Raw genomic sequence first — 14,626 nt, forward strand, 5'->3', positions numbered from 1 at the left:
ATAATAACTAGTGTTAGTCACAGACTCAGACTTGCAAGCTTTTAAAATATTAGTTACAGAATATTATTTTTATAGAATATTTTTAGTATTAATTTTTTATGTTAATGTTCTTTCATAGTCAAATAGATATATTTTTGTCTATCTTAATTAAATTTATTATTTTAATTATAATCGATTTGATTTCGGTCTGACCTTTGATTGAATCACTGATCCTTAAACTAATGCTTCAACCGATTTAATGACTGATTCAGTTTTTAATGCCTTATTGAAAAGGCAACATAAAAAAGCATCAAAATACTTTAATTATATCTTCCTTAGGTTCCATTACACTTTTTTTCATCAGAAAAAAAACACTTCATATTATTAGAAAACAAAAACACACAGGACAAAAGCAATGACCCAACAAATAAATACAATCTATCCTAACAAGACTTAAGATATCAAAACATAAGGAAATGAACAAAAACAAAAAGTAAAAGTCATCTCCTTACAAACCAAAAGCATGCTAGCATGCAATAGTCAGTGCCATGAGTCTTATTATACAAAACCACTACTGTTAAACCCTTATATAGACAAAAGACATTGCAATTTAAAAAATGAAACAAAGACGTGACTAAATGAACTAGGTCACTCACAAGCAAGGGAAGAATGACGGTAAGAAAAATGAAAGGTAGTAATTATAGCCACAATATCCACTAAAAAAAATAGCAGATTAATGATAAAATTTAGTGACGGAATAAATTTTCGTCGCTAATCTATTGCTAATTTAGCAACAAAATTTAATGATGGATTGTTCTATCGCTAAAAATTTGTCATTATTCCGTCACTAATCTGTCAGAAATATATTGATGGAAAATTTCATTACTAATGATCAAGATATCTTATTTCGATTTAGTGACAAAATTTATGATAGAAAATTCCATCACAAAGCTTTCTATCATAATTCTATTGCTAATTCCATCACAAATTATTTTTAATTTAATTTTATTATTTATAATATATATTTATATATAATTTATTTAATAGTTTATTATTATGCTATAAATAAATAATTTATTATTTTAAATTATTTGTATATTATTAATAATAATTTAAGTTGTATAGTTAATTATTCTTATTTAAAAATGAAAATAAAATAAAGTAATTAAAAAATAAAAAATTTAAAAATTTAAAGTATATATATTATATAGATACAAATTATAATATAATATGTAATCATAATAAAATATTTTTCAATATAATATTAAATTTATTATCAAAAATAATTTTTTAAATAAAATATTATATAAATAATTATGGTATATAAATTAATTTTTCCATATTAATAAATAAATGTAATGTTAAAAAATAAGTAAATTTAAATACTATATTTAATAATAATTTAAATAATATATTTATTAACATGTGTATGTGGTTAAGTATTATATATTTAATTTATCAATTAAGACTAAAAATTTTATTAACTCAATTGACAACAAGGTAGACACAAAGGCACTAGGGAGTGTGAGGTTGCAAGTTCGAACCTAACCAAGGTACAATTGAAGGTAATAATATTTGACATGGCAACGACAGCTCATTGAAAAGTTAGCGATAAAATGTATTTCGTCAAATATTCCATCACTAATTCATTTCAGCAAGTGACGGAATTTTTACTGATTAGCAATAAAAAATTGCGTTGCTCATTAGCTTTTTTTTTTTTTTAGTGATCACTGTTATTGATTGTGCACCGACGGCTGAGAAATCTGCTGAGTTAATTGCCACAATATTCCGGCACTGTTACCTCCTATGAACCAGGGTTGCATACGGTCTTGTGGGGTTCTTGGTTGAACAAATTGACTTTAAGGAAGAAAGAATGCAAAGGTGGCACAGGATGGACAACGTTTTAATTGTAGGACTGACCAGCCATGATACTTAGAGACAAATGTTTGCAAAGAGCCTGTATATACACTTGAGAGGCATGAGATGCTCTTCATGCCCCCTATGAAATTTGGCTCTGGCTGGCGGTTCTTCCTCAAAAACGAAAACAAAAGGAAGGGAAAGGAAAGAATAGAAAAGAAAACAAATCTACATCAGGCACAGGTCAAAGACCCTGCCACTGCTAGAGTGACACAATAGGTAATACAAGTCACGACTATTTATTTAAGCTTTTTTTAATGAAAAATTACTTTTTTAAAAAATATTTCATAAATTTTTGCAACATTTTATTTAAATTTTTAAAATAATTAAATGTAAATAGAGAAAGTTGTTTACGATTATTTTGATAAGTTACTCTATAAAGTAACTTATCAAAATAATTTTATGCGTTAAAAAAAAGAATGTCATAAAAATATGAAGATACATGAATATATCATGAAATTTTAAAATAACTAAATAATAAATTACTTTTATAAATAGATATCTATAAAAATATTATAAAATTTAAAAATAATAAAATAATGATTAGTCTTTATTATTGTAATCAGATATAGAATAATGTAGGAATGGATCTAGAAACTAATGAATGGGACCAAAAAACATTAAATGGGCAGGCCAAAATCTATTTTAAAAACTTTTACAAGCAAAATCTATAACTTTTACTAAAATAGCATGTAAATGTGAGGGCAAGCACCCGTCCTTGCTTTTCTTGAATCGGCAACCCTAGATTTTGAAAAATAAGCTAAGTGGGTATGTGTGAGAGATTTGATGATAAATGAGTCATCTAATTTTTAGCACAATTTTAAGACTAATTTTTTAAAAAAAACTTTTTACACTATTTCTTATATAAAACTCCATTCTAAAACTATTATTTTAAGCTTCTTTTTAAGGTCAATATTAATTGCCATTCTTCATCCTGAGAGCCAAGTTGGCTTGAGGTGCATTCTTTGGGAACAATTACAAATAGGATATCTAAAATTTATAACTTTACACCTCTACTCTTGATAGTTTGTACCTTTTGAATTACATAAAAATATTGAAGCTTAAAAATTTATTAAATATATAATATTTTAATGATTTAGATAAGTTATGAAAAGCAAATTTATAATAAAGATCATATTAATCTCTTTAATATAATTTTTTAAAAACAAAAAATGATGATAAAATCATTTATGTTATTATAATTTTAATTCTAGCATAATTATTATTTTAAAAAATATTAATTTTGTTAAATTATTTTGTACCATTTGACTCAAGGTTTTAGCTTTCCCATCGATCCTACTATTACTTTTACTTTTCAATGTTTACTACTTTACCATCATGAGTTTGAAAAAATTGTGGATTTACTTGTATGGTTAGAATCTTGACTTAGGGTCTATTTAAAAACTTATTTTAAAAATATTTTTATTTTTTAAAATAAGAGAATAAAAAAAATCTGTTTGATAACGTATTTTTAAAAATTATTTTAAAAAATAAAAAAATAAAATATTATTTTAAAGAACAGAAAAATAAAAATAATTTTAAATATTCTGTAATTATTGTTCTGAAAAATAAAAAGAAAATGAAAAAATATTTATTTTTATTATTTTTATTTAAAAATATATTTACAAAATATTAATTTATAAAATAATAAAAGAAAAATAATTTTAAACAACCTTTTAATTTTGCAGAGCTTGAACTGTCAAAAAGGTTCTGATTCTGAAAAGGTCAACCCTACTCAAAAACATTGCACTTCTTTGAAGAAGGTCAACCCTACTCAGCCCTTAGAGGTTAGAGCGGAAGCCTGAAAGTGATTGTTTGGATTGAAATACCGACTTACAAGCCGGACATACCACAAACCGGACATATTAAAACGATCAAGAGCTAAGCCAGTAAGATGATCACGCAAAACAGGGCGCTGTTCATCATCGGTCTCTCGGTCATCCGTTAACACTCGGTGGGCCCGCGAACATGGAGATCTAGATCTCCCAAGGAAATGTTCCCGAAAAAAAATGCACGTGATGGGTTACACTATCTACGCGCACGTTTGGTGCGTGCTTTCCATTCGCATATCTTGTCCGCATGACAGCGAAATTTCTAAAACGTTTGACACTAGTGAATTTTGAGATTCGCACATAACTTACATTTGAAGATTTAAAATTAACTTTTCTAATTTTTTATTTTAAAACATAGGCTCCCTTACAATTATTTATTAGTTATTTTATGAGTAAAAATTATCATATCATATTAAAAAAGATACGTAGCAACTCATGTGATATCTAATACTCTCTCCGTTCAAAAATATAAAATATTTTTAATCAAATTTCACCCTTCAATAAAGTAGTTACTTACTTTTCAACTAATCTTATCTTTTTATATTTATCTCTATTAAATACCCTACAATAAATATAAAATTATTATCAACATAGGGGCACTTTTGAAAAAAAAATAATGATTACATCTCGAAAGATTAAAAATATCTTTTTGAATATCTAACTCATCAAAAAATGCCTCATATTTTTAAATAAAAGGAGTATAACTTAATAGCAACAAAAAATATGAGCTACTATATTAGCTTACATTTAATGTCACATAAACTGTTATGTGTCTTTTTTTAATATGACATGATAATTTTTATTAGTAAGATAATTAATAAATAATAGTAAAGAAGTTGTGATTTAAAAAAAAAGATTAAGGAGGTTAATTTTAAATGTTTAAAAATGAGGATAGTTTTATGTAAATACCTAAAAATTCAAAGGACTTTTGTATATTTAAGCCTAATGAGATCACATGCTTTTGACTTTGATCGGACCATTCATAATGCATTACCAAGGCTCTGCAATGGAAGGCATCAAGTACTTGTTCACTGTTTTTTATTCATATTAAAATACTGATTAGAACTACTTAATGAATAATTAATAAAGAAATATTTTTTTATGCCTGGCGAAACCTACTCCTTATACTTGCGGAAAGAAGAATATGATAGTTTAAAATGATTCTACATACCAAAAATCACATGTTAAAGTTAAGGGACATTGGATGGGAGAAGAGAAGGGACCCATATTAGGGGTGGATTTCTCTCCATTACTTTTTCCTTCCCCTATTCCTTTATTACAAATTTAAACTGTTTAAATTAAATCTATACTTTTAAAATTGATCAAATTCAATTTAATAGTTCAAATATGCAAAGATCCCTACTCTATTTTCCTTTGCAAAAGAAGAAAGCCAATTCGCCCATTTTAAGCCTGTCTAGCAAAATTACAAAAAATGTCAGGATTGTGTTAGTGTGTGTGTGTTTCTCTCCCCTTTGATGCACACAAGTAGCTCAACAAAATAAAAATTGAGATGTCCATGTGGCCATATTGACATATCAGTTTTTTTATTTGTTCAAGAGATAGCAAAGGACTCAAGATAGGGGAGAAAAACTTCTCCATTTTCTCATCATTTTTTTTATTCCGCTTTTTGATCATAATCATTGATATCACTACATTGAGTAAATCTTGATAAATGGTTATAATTAGCAAAATAGAAGAAAAAGGATGACAAAGAAATCGACAGATTCCAAGTCTCTTAAGATAGGGAGCTTCTTTGCTTGCTTTAAACACCTCCATATTGTATGTAGATTGACATGCCTTGAAAAATCATTTCAAACGAGACGGGTCATGTGCATTCTCAACTAATTAACTTTTTTTATATACAATGATTGAGATCCAAAACTCCAGTCACTTACTTAAGTAACAAGAATCTTTATTACTCATGTCAACTTTAATTGATAATATTCATATTATTGTTTTTGTCATGAAATTTGAATGCATGCTTTTTATGAGATAATGGACCTAATTTTAATGTAAATTAAATGTTAATTATAAATAAATTAATATATCAATTTATATTACATAAAACCCGTAAAAAGTAAAAAATCATGCTATTTATAAATCATAAAATATGATTATCATTTCAAACGTTACATATTTGCATGAATCCCACACTCTGAAAGTTACAACAATAATTTTCGCATTTTGATACTAAAATTGTGTTGCTTTTTTTAAAGGAATATTAAAAGGATAATAAATTGAATAAATGAGTCAAGTTAGAGTCTTACTAGATTCAGGTGTAGTAGAATCTACCTGACTACCCATACAAATTTAGACTACAGTGCACAATAGATGCACTGAAGAGAAAGAGAGGGAGAGGGAGAGTGAAGTAGAGAATTGTTTGCTTTGGGATGTCTTCTACCTCCAACCACCTATCTCTCTTTAAGGTGGAGAGAGGCCACCTCCTAAAAGGAAAATCTAATTGGTAATAATTCACCTCATTATGGAAGGAATAAATTGATTGGAATAATCACCATTATTACGGAGGATTGCTTCTCTTTTTAGAATTCAATCAAAAATTAATCAAATTAATTTTAGATTCTAGTCAACTTATTATTATCAGATTTATATCACATCTATTGATCTCTCATCAAGGGCGGATTTTGTACAACTTCCAATATCTCCTACTAGTACTTGTTGGGACTACCATCATGCGAATCTCATCTCTCTGACTTCATACTTGGTGCTCTGCCATGACCATATAGGCACAACATCCTCGATTTGGACATTTGTCTATTAGAAATCCTATGATAGGATTAGAGCATAAGGACATCCTATTGTATACTTGCATTGCAATTATAAGTTACCTCAAGCACCTTAGATTTACCTTTACACATGACTCATGGCATATCTAACCCCTCTTGAGTAATTTATTTAACTTACAAGTTCTTTACTTGTAAGGGACATGTCTTAAATACTAGCACAATTGTGTGTTTCAAGGTTAATCTTCTTTCAAACATTATATCGATCAAATTTGACTTAGTCACTTTCTCAGTACTCAACCTATAAAATCCACAAGATAAGCTATAACACTGAAATATCAAATTATAAAGTTTCCCTTACTAATCCACACTTAACTCCAAAGGTCAAGTTAGTCATGGGAATAATTTAAAAGGATTACTAAGTTTGTAAAATTTATAAGAGTAGAATCCTAAGTTTTTAAAATTTAAAATACTTTAATATATTTTATCATTCATAAATCAAAGTATAAAATGTTCATGAAAGCATGGGATCTTTATTTGTAACAAAGCATTTGCATTTTGGGTAAGAAACATCATTACAACATAACAGATAGAGGTGTGTCATTGTGAACACCGTATTTTGTCCGGGCATTTTTTTTAAATTCAATAATAAATAATTAAAAAAAATAAAAAATACAAAAATGAAATTTAATCCTTTTTAGGATTATATTTTCAAAAAAAAATCTTGCTTAAATCTTTTAAAAAATCTCTTTCAAATTATCCCAACCACTCAAAGATATTGGGAATCAATTTTTGAGACTCAACTATTTTTAAATTTCTCTCCTTAAATCTTTTGTTTTTCATTTAAAAATATATGTTTTAAAATTAGACTTTTCTTTCTCCCCCTCAATCTAATTAATAAAAAAAAGGGGCATTAAAGAATGAAAAAAAAAAAGAAAAAGAAGAAGGAACAGATACATAACACATGAAATACATGTACACACACACACTCTCTCTCGGCCATGCAGTAGGAAAAGGAGAAAACAGCAGAAACAGAGACACAAAATGCAGAAACAACACCCACACGCGAGCAGAAAAGCACAGCAAAAGAAGGAGCAGCAACTATGATGTGCACACACACAGACTGCCGTACGTAGAAGAAGAACAAGCATGCACGCAAAGATAATACACAAAATTAGAGCTACGGACAACACAAAGAAAGCAGACTTTTCAGCCAAAGAGCACAGAAGAAAAGACCAGACAAGAAAACTAACAAACAGAAGAAGGAGAAGAGCATACGCCAGCTGAAAACGCAGAGAGACAGAGATGAAGAAAGAGAGATGTAGAACTAAAGAGAAGGAAGAGTCATGTAAAAAAGAAGCACACACGAAACACAGAAACCGAACCCAACACGCCAACTGATACGCACAGAGAAAAATACACAGAAAGAAGAAAGAGAGACGTATGCACGTACGAAGAAGCAAAGAAAAACAGAGTTGGAGATACACGCATGGGATGGCAGTAGACAAGTGCATAAAAGAGAGTATAAAAATGCAGAAAACAGCATGGAATGGGAGATGATGGAAGGGGCTGAAAAACAGAGCAAGAAGGGAAGGAAAAAAAAGAAAGACAGTGACAGCGAAGAGATGACCGAAGGACGTGAAACAAAGAGCTAAGAAGAGAGAAAAGCTGGAAGAGAAGGAGAGAAAAGGAAGAGAAGAAAAAAACAAAGAAGAGAGAGACCAGATTTTTGTTGGGAGGAGGAGAAAAAATGAAAGAAAAAACAGAGCACGAAAACGAGAGGAAGAAGAGAAAAAACTGGAGCATAGAGAGACGAGAAACACAGCAAAAAAAAGAGCACCGAGACAGACGAGAAAAGAAGAAACACTGATGGAGAGAGCATCGAGGAGGGAAGCTTGAACGAATTAGAGAGGGAGAGAAAAACAGCACACCGAAAAAGAGCCCGAGATGAAGAGAAGAGGAGAAACTGAGAGAGGGAAGCCTGAACAGAGGAAGAAACACGAGAAGTAGAGACAGAGAAGGAGAGAGGAGGAGCAGCTGAAAAAGGAACAGATGCAAGAACGAACAAGAGAGAGAACTGAGAAGAGTTTGGAGCAAGATTCAGGGATAACGGTGCAGTCATGGAACTGATATTCTCTAGAGCATTTACTGTAGGAAAGTTTAAAGGTGTGGTTTTTCTCCCAGTGCAATGCTTGAACATAATTCTTAATAATGCCCGGTAAGCCAACTTGTATTGCTCTCCCTTCCTTTTGTTTGCTAAAAATTCAAGACTGAATGCCTCTTCATGTATCACCTTAAGATCTTATATGAACGTGGGAAGTTTGGAAATGTGTTGATGTGCGTTAATATCAAGTACTGTTTTGAGATTCTTTACTTCAATTTTACTGCTGAAATACAGTTTGTTGATTTTTTTTATTTACATTTGCATGGTACATGACATTTTGCTTAGATATTCCTTTTCCTATTTAGTTTAATTCCTAGAATTGTCATGATTTTAGAGCCCATTTACACGATCAAATATACTGGCTTTTAGTTTTTTTCTATTAGTTCACTACAGCTTATAGCTTAATTGGTGAATTTTTTTCTTCCTATATAGAGGCATTCTTGAGCTAAATTTTTATATCCATATTTCTCTACATGTGCAATTTGATATATAAAACTTTAAATTATCATTCTTAAAATTCATTTATAAAGTGAAATACAATAATTTTTAGATGATAGATAGCAAAAGAGGGATATTTTTAAATAATCAATATCACAAGAGAAATTTAAAATCTCTATAGGCACTTAAAATGATCATACCGTGTAAATCAATAAGATTTCACAGGTAGGAAGATCCAATTTGTATATATTAAAATGATCATCATTAAAATTCTCTTTTATAATCAATAAAATACTTAAGTTTCGTGAGAGATTTCAAGAATCTTCGTAGAGACTTAAATTAATCACATCATTGTGTGGGATAATAAGTCCTCACAGATATAGTGATTCTCAATTTTTATAATAAATAAATGATTTTTGCAAATAATCATATAACACAATTTAGAAAATTAATTAATCAAATTAATGAATTTAAATTGTAATCATATTCACCAATTATATCTTTTAGTCATGTGAGATTTTTGAATCTCCGTAGACCTCTAAGATAATTGTATTATCGTATAAGTCAATAAGACTCTGCAGATATAACGATTAAGTTTTTAAAATATATATATATAAATTATATATTATATTAATTAAATTAAAGACGTGTTTAAATTTAATTCCTTTATCGTGTGAGATTTTAGAATCTCCGTAGATATTCAGGATAATCATATTACCGGATAAGTCAATAAGGCTTTTGCAGGTATGATGATTAAAATTCTTTAAAAACATGTATCTACATGCTAAAAAATTATTATTAACACTTAAAATGTACATAAGAATATAAATAAATAAATTAAATTGCCAAACTCTTTTATCGTGTGAGATTTCAGAATCTCCGCAGATATTTAAAGCAATTGCATTATCGCATGAATCAATAAGGTTCTACAAATACTGTAATTAAAATGCTCAATCATAAAACATAAAGAAAAATAATTTTAAATCATTTCCTTTCTTTATTAAAAATTCAAAAATAAAGAAAATAATTAAAATTAAATTACCTTTTGCAATTTAAAACACACATATCAAAATTTCAGAAATTGTTTTATTTGTAAAATGGTGAATTATTTCTAATTAATTTCTCTTCAAAAATATTTTCACCAACAAATTTTTAAGCCCGAACTACGTGGACTTTGATCCCCATCACAGGGTACGTAGGCCTCAGAGTCAGATTCTGAGTCAAGTCCATCCTCCCTCGTAAATAAATAAACATTTCTCACTCAATTATCATCATTTTTATATCAAACACATGAATATAAAAGGGATAATTAAAATAATTTTAAAACCATATTAATAGAGCACAACAAACTTCAGGTAACCGTTCTCAAGAACGGGTGTTATGGGGTGCCTAACACTTTCCCCACACTCAACCGACTCCCGAACCTATTCTCTGATTTCGCAGATCACCCTTATCTTTCATTAATCGGTTTCCCGAGATTTACCTCAAAATCTTGGTGGCGACTCCTCGTTCGATCAGGTTCCCGTCGCGAAGGCCGGGACCTCCGCTCGCGCGCCGTCCGCGTCGCATTTTTTTGGGTGCGACAGTCATGACTTATGTAATGTTCGTCTTGACATTACCAAAATAACACGCTTACACACCGTTGTGATAATCAAGATTAGATAAAATCCCAAAAGAAGTTATTACAACCCAAGGCTTTAAAAAATAATTAGTTTAAAATAATGGGATCCCAAGAAACTTTTTTTTAAAAATGTTATTTTAGCTCAAACCATAGTTCAAAATTAATTAAGAACAAATATAGAAGCATAAAAACTAAACCACTTCAAAACAAGCTGAAACAAGCTATTTTTCAAAAATCTGACCCATCCGTTATGGTGGATGGCATAGTGTGATGAGTCCCTCAAAGGTCAGTCACGCCACGCTGTGCACCTACTGTCATGATAGCAGATTACTGTCATGACAGCTCTTTGAACTTTCAGAGTGCGTCGTTTCGCCATCTGATGTCCAATTTGAGCGACTCAAGTATCCACATGAAGCTCTTTGAGCCCTCTAGTTAATGGTAACAGTCTTATACTTAAATAATTATCCATTAAAAAATAGATACTAGAATCCAAAATGATTCATTTCTACCTTAAAGTACCCACAAAGGTGTCCAACTCACAATGCCAAATGTCATTAGCCCTAGAGACACTTTGACCGCCTCAAATAGACCACACACAACCTGACAATTCATTCATATCACACAAATAAGCAATCATACTTAAAATAACTACCAAACCTCCCATTTGACAATAGCACAAAGGGGTGGATAAAATTTAGTACACATATCAACTTAGTCATTTTGGTATATAAATCACTTCAAAATCATCACTTCTAATGGTAACTTAGCCAAGCACACACACTTAATCTACAACATCAACCTTGGACCAAGATATGCATACTTATCACAAATTCATACAAGTGATAACCAAATAATTTATGTTCCTAAATTGGCATTATAATATAGCATATTCATTACAAACCTAAAAAGGAAAAGGGAAGAGCTATACAACTATTGCTCTTCACTCTTCAGTCACCCTTTCCTTTCCCTTATCCCTACCGAAGCCCTCACCTGTAAAATGTAATCACGGGGTGAGATAAACATCTCAGTAATAAAATAATTCACTACTATTAATTAACATGCATAACCATTAAGGAGTAAAGCTATTAAAACACAAAAATATACTTTTGCATATTATAACATACTCTTTTTCATCAACACAAATCATTTACCACTAGCATGATCATTCTACCATCCGAGCCTCTGTATCACCCCAACTAAAACCATAAGCTCTTAGACCGAGTGCACCCTCAATGGTTCGGGCTCACCTCAATAGTAGGATCACCCGGCCAAAGGTATCCTATCTTAATTTCGGACTATGATCTCCTTCTATCGCATACAAATTAAGGTGTCGTTACTCCAATACCACATCAATGATGCTAGGGAGCGTTACTCTCCAATGCCATATCCCAAATGGATACTAAGGAGAAAATCTCCAACACCATGCTTCACTAGATACTAAGGAGATACATACCATATGGACTTCCATTACTCCTTTTTATGAATGAACTCCCACCTCTTAACAAGATTATACTCACACTTATCATATATAGCACATATACATTTCAAATTTTTCAACTAGGCCATATAAAACTTTCATCATTTTCATCATTCGCAAATATTTTTTTATGCACAAAATCACATTTCACTATATACAAGATTATTAAATCCCAAGTAATAAATTTAACATATCTACTCGCAGATAATTTAGCAATATAATTAAATAGTATAAATTATTCTGTTACCTCAATCCTTTATCACACAAAAGGGTTATCATGGCTCAACATTAGCTCCACACATTTTATATGCACAAGGTAGTTTGAGCAATACTCAATTTACATAATGAATTATTACTTCAGATAAACCTTGAATTTTCTAGGTTCTAAGTGCCTATAACACTTAAATTTCTTTACCAACCATACCACCCATTTAAAACACTCTAACCATCCTATTAAACAACCCAACACACCAAATTCATCATCCAATTCCTCACATTATCTCAAAATCTTCAAATTATAGCTAGGGTTCATCCAAACCCTAAACAAAATTTTCAATCACTATAAAACTCATAAACCTAGGGTTAAAAACTTGATTTAACTCCCTAAGATTTTAAATAAGTCAATGGGTTTGGTCTAAACCTAAGAAAACTGAAATCAAAGTCCCCATTACCTCAAATGTCCAGATTTTTGCATAATGAGGGAAAGGGAGACTAGATCTAAGTCAAGTAAAGAGTCTTTTACATATGAGATTGAATGAATATCTTTCAATAATTTTTCAGGAGAATTACTCCTAAGACCTAATTAAGGAATCCAATTACTCGTTAGGTCTCATGAAATGCACAAATTATTGTCAAGTCTCAAAATCCCTTAATTGTATATATTTTTGAGTAATCACAAAAATACCCTTGCATTATTTTTTCAAAAAAATATAGTTCAAGCTCCAACCAATCATTATTGTCAGTTGTTGGAACACCTGCTGGCAACTAGAGCTCTAGCGATCACTAATAGATTAATTTTAGGAAAGGTGGCATTTGAAGGACTAGGACCTAAGACAATGTGTAGTGGCATACTTAGCTATATTTTTGGGTAAGCAGATGCCCCCATTGACTTTAAAAAAACTACATGCAATAAGTATTGAGCTCTTTATTATGTTAACCTTGAATCCACTAATATGAATTCAGTCCACATGAGGTCAATATGCACAATCTCCTATATAGACATATTTTGCAAATGATAAACTTAGCTTTGAGTGAGATTGATCAAACTAGTTGGCTGAAAAAAAGATTGATCAAACTGATATGAAAGCAGAGACTGACAAGAAAAAGTATATAGCTTAACTATTGAGCAGCAAGACATTTCCTCTTTGATTTCAATGGTGGAGTTAAATTGCTAGAGCTTGGACTCTGTAAAAGCTAGAGAGGAAGAGATGGAGTCGTGGAGAGATGAAAATGAAGAAAGAAAAAGAAAGGAAATCAAAGTTGCTGCTTTCATACTTCCAGCTCGACAGTATGGAGAAGTGGACGTAGAAGAAAGGAGTTCTCTTTTTTATGGAGAATTTTAACTATCTAAAAATATAATTGAATTATGTCCCGACATGTGATTTAAGAGAGAGCATTGCTTTTGGATTGCTTCATATTTAATTTAACAAGTATAAATTTATTTGTTCGGTACTTCTGTTAGTTGACTTAACTTAACTTCTATTTTAATAAAATAATCAATGTCTTAAAAATCAAATTAGATTAGATGATGAACCAAAAAGGTCAACAAGTCATAATTTTCATCGATTAAACCAATGGTTAAACCGACAACATAATAATTAAATAAAAATAATATTTAAGTGAAAAACGAGTCAAAACAGTCCAATCGTTTTGAATGTTTTGTTTTTCTTTAAGTCTTCAAGAACTACCCTAATCAAAGTGGGCCAAGCTCAGGCCAACTACCAAAATGAGTCAAAGGGTTGAACCAAACTGCTTTTTTCTCTAGGTGACAGTCCAAGCCCACATGCATGTACGTTGGCTATCATGATTTAGTTAAGGTGACTTGTCTAAGCCTGAAGACATTGAAAATAATTTATATTTCATTCATTTATTGATGTATATTTATTTATTGGAAAATATTTCATTATCTTAGTCTATAAAAAATATAGAAAATTACTACTATCTTCATCTAATGGTTAGTATTTTACTCTTTTTTTCCCTTGCCAAAGTTAGTATTTGATTATAATATGATAATGGTTATTGCCATTTGATTTTTTTTTGTTTTTGATTAATTTTCTCCTACTGAACTCAGGTCCCACATTTGTCACTGGTCACATGGTCTCCAAAATAATTATTAACCATTGGACTTCTTATACATATTGACAAAATAATGCTATATATATATATATATATATTATAACTTGTTTCCGCAATAAGAAAATGATAATTGGGGCATAGAAAAATGACAACTTGATAACA

The sequence above is a fragment of the Prosopis cineraria genome, unplaced genomic scaffold, assembly GCF_029017545.1.
Source record: "Prosopis cineraria cultivar Desert tree isolate PC_DT_omini unplaced genomic scaffold, ASM2901754v1 PC13, whole genome shotgun sequence".
NCBI classification, from domain to species: Eukaryota; Viridiplantae; Streptophyta; class Magnoliopsida; order Fabales; family Fabaceae; genus Prosopis; species Prosopis cineraria.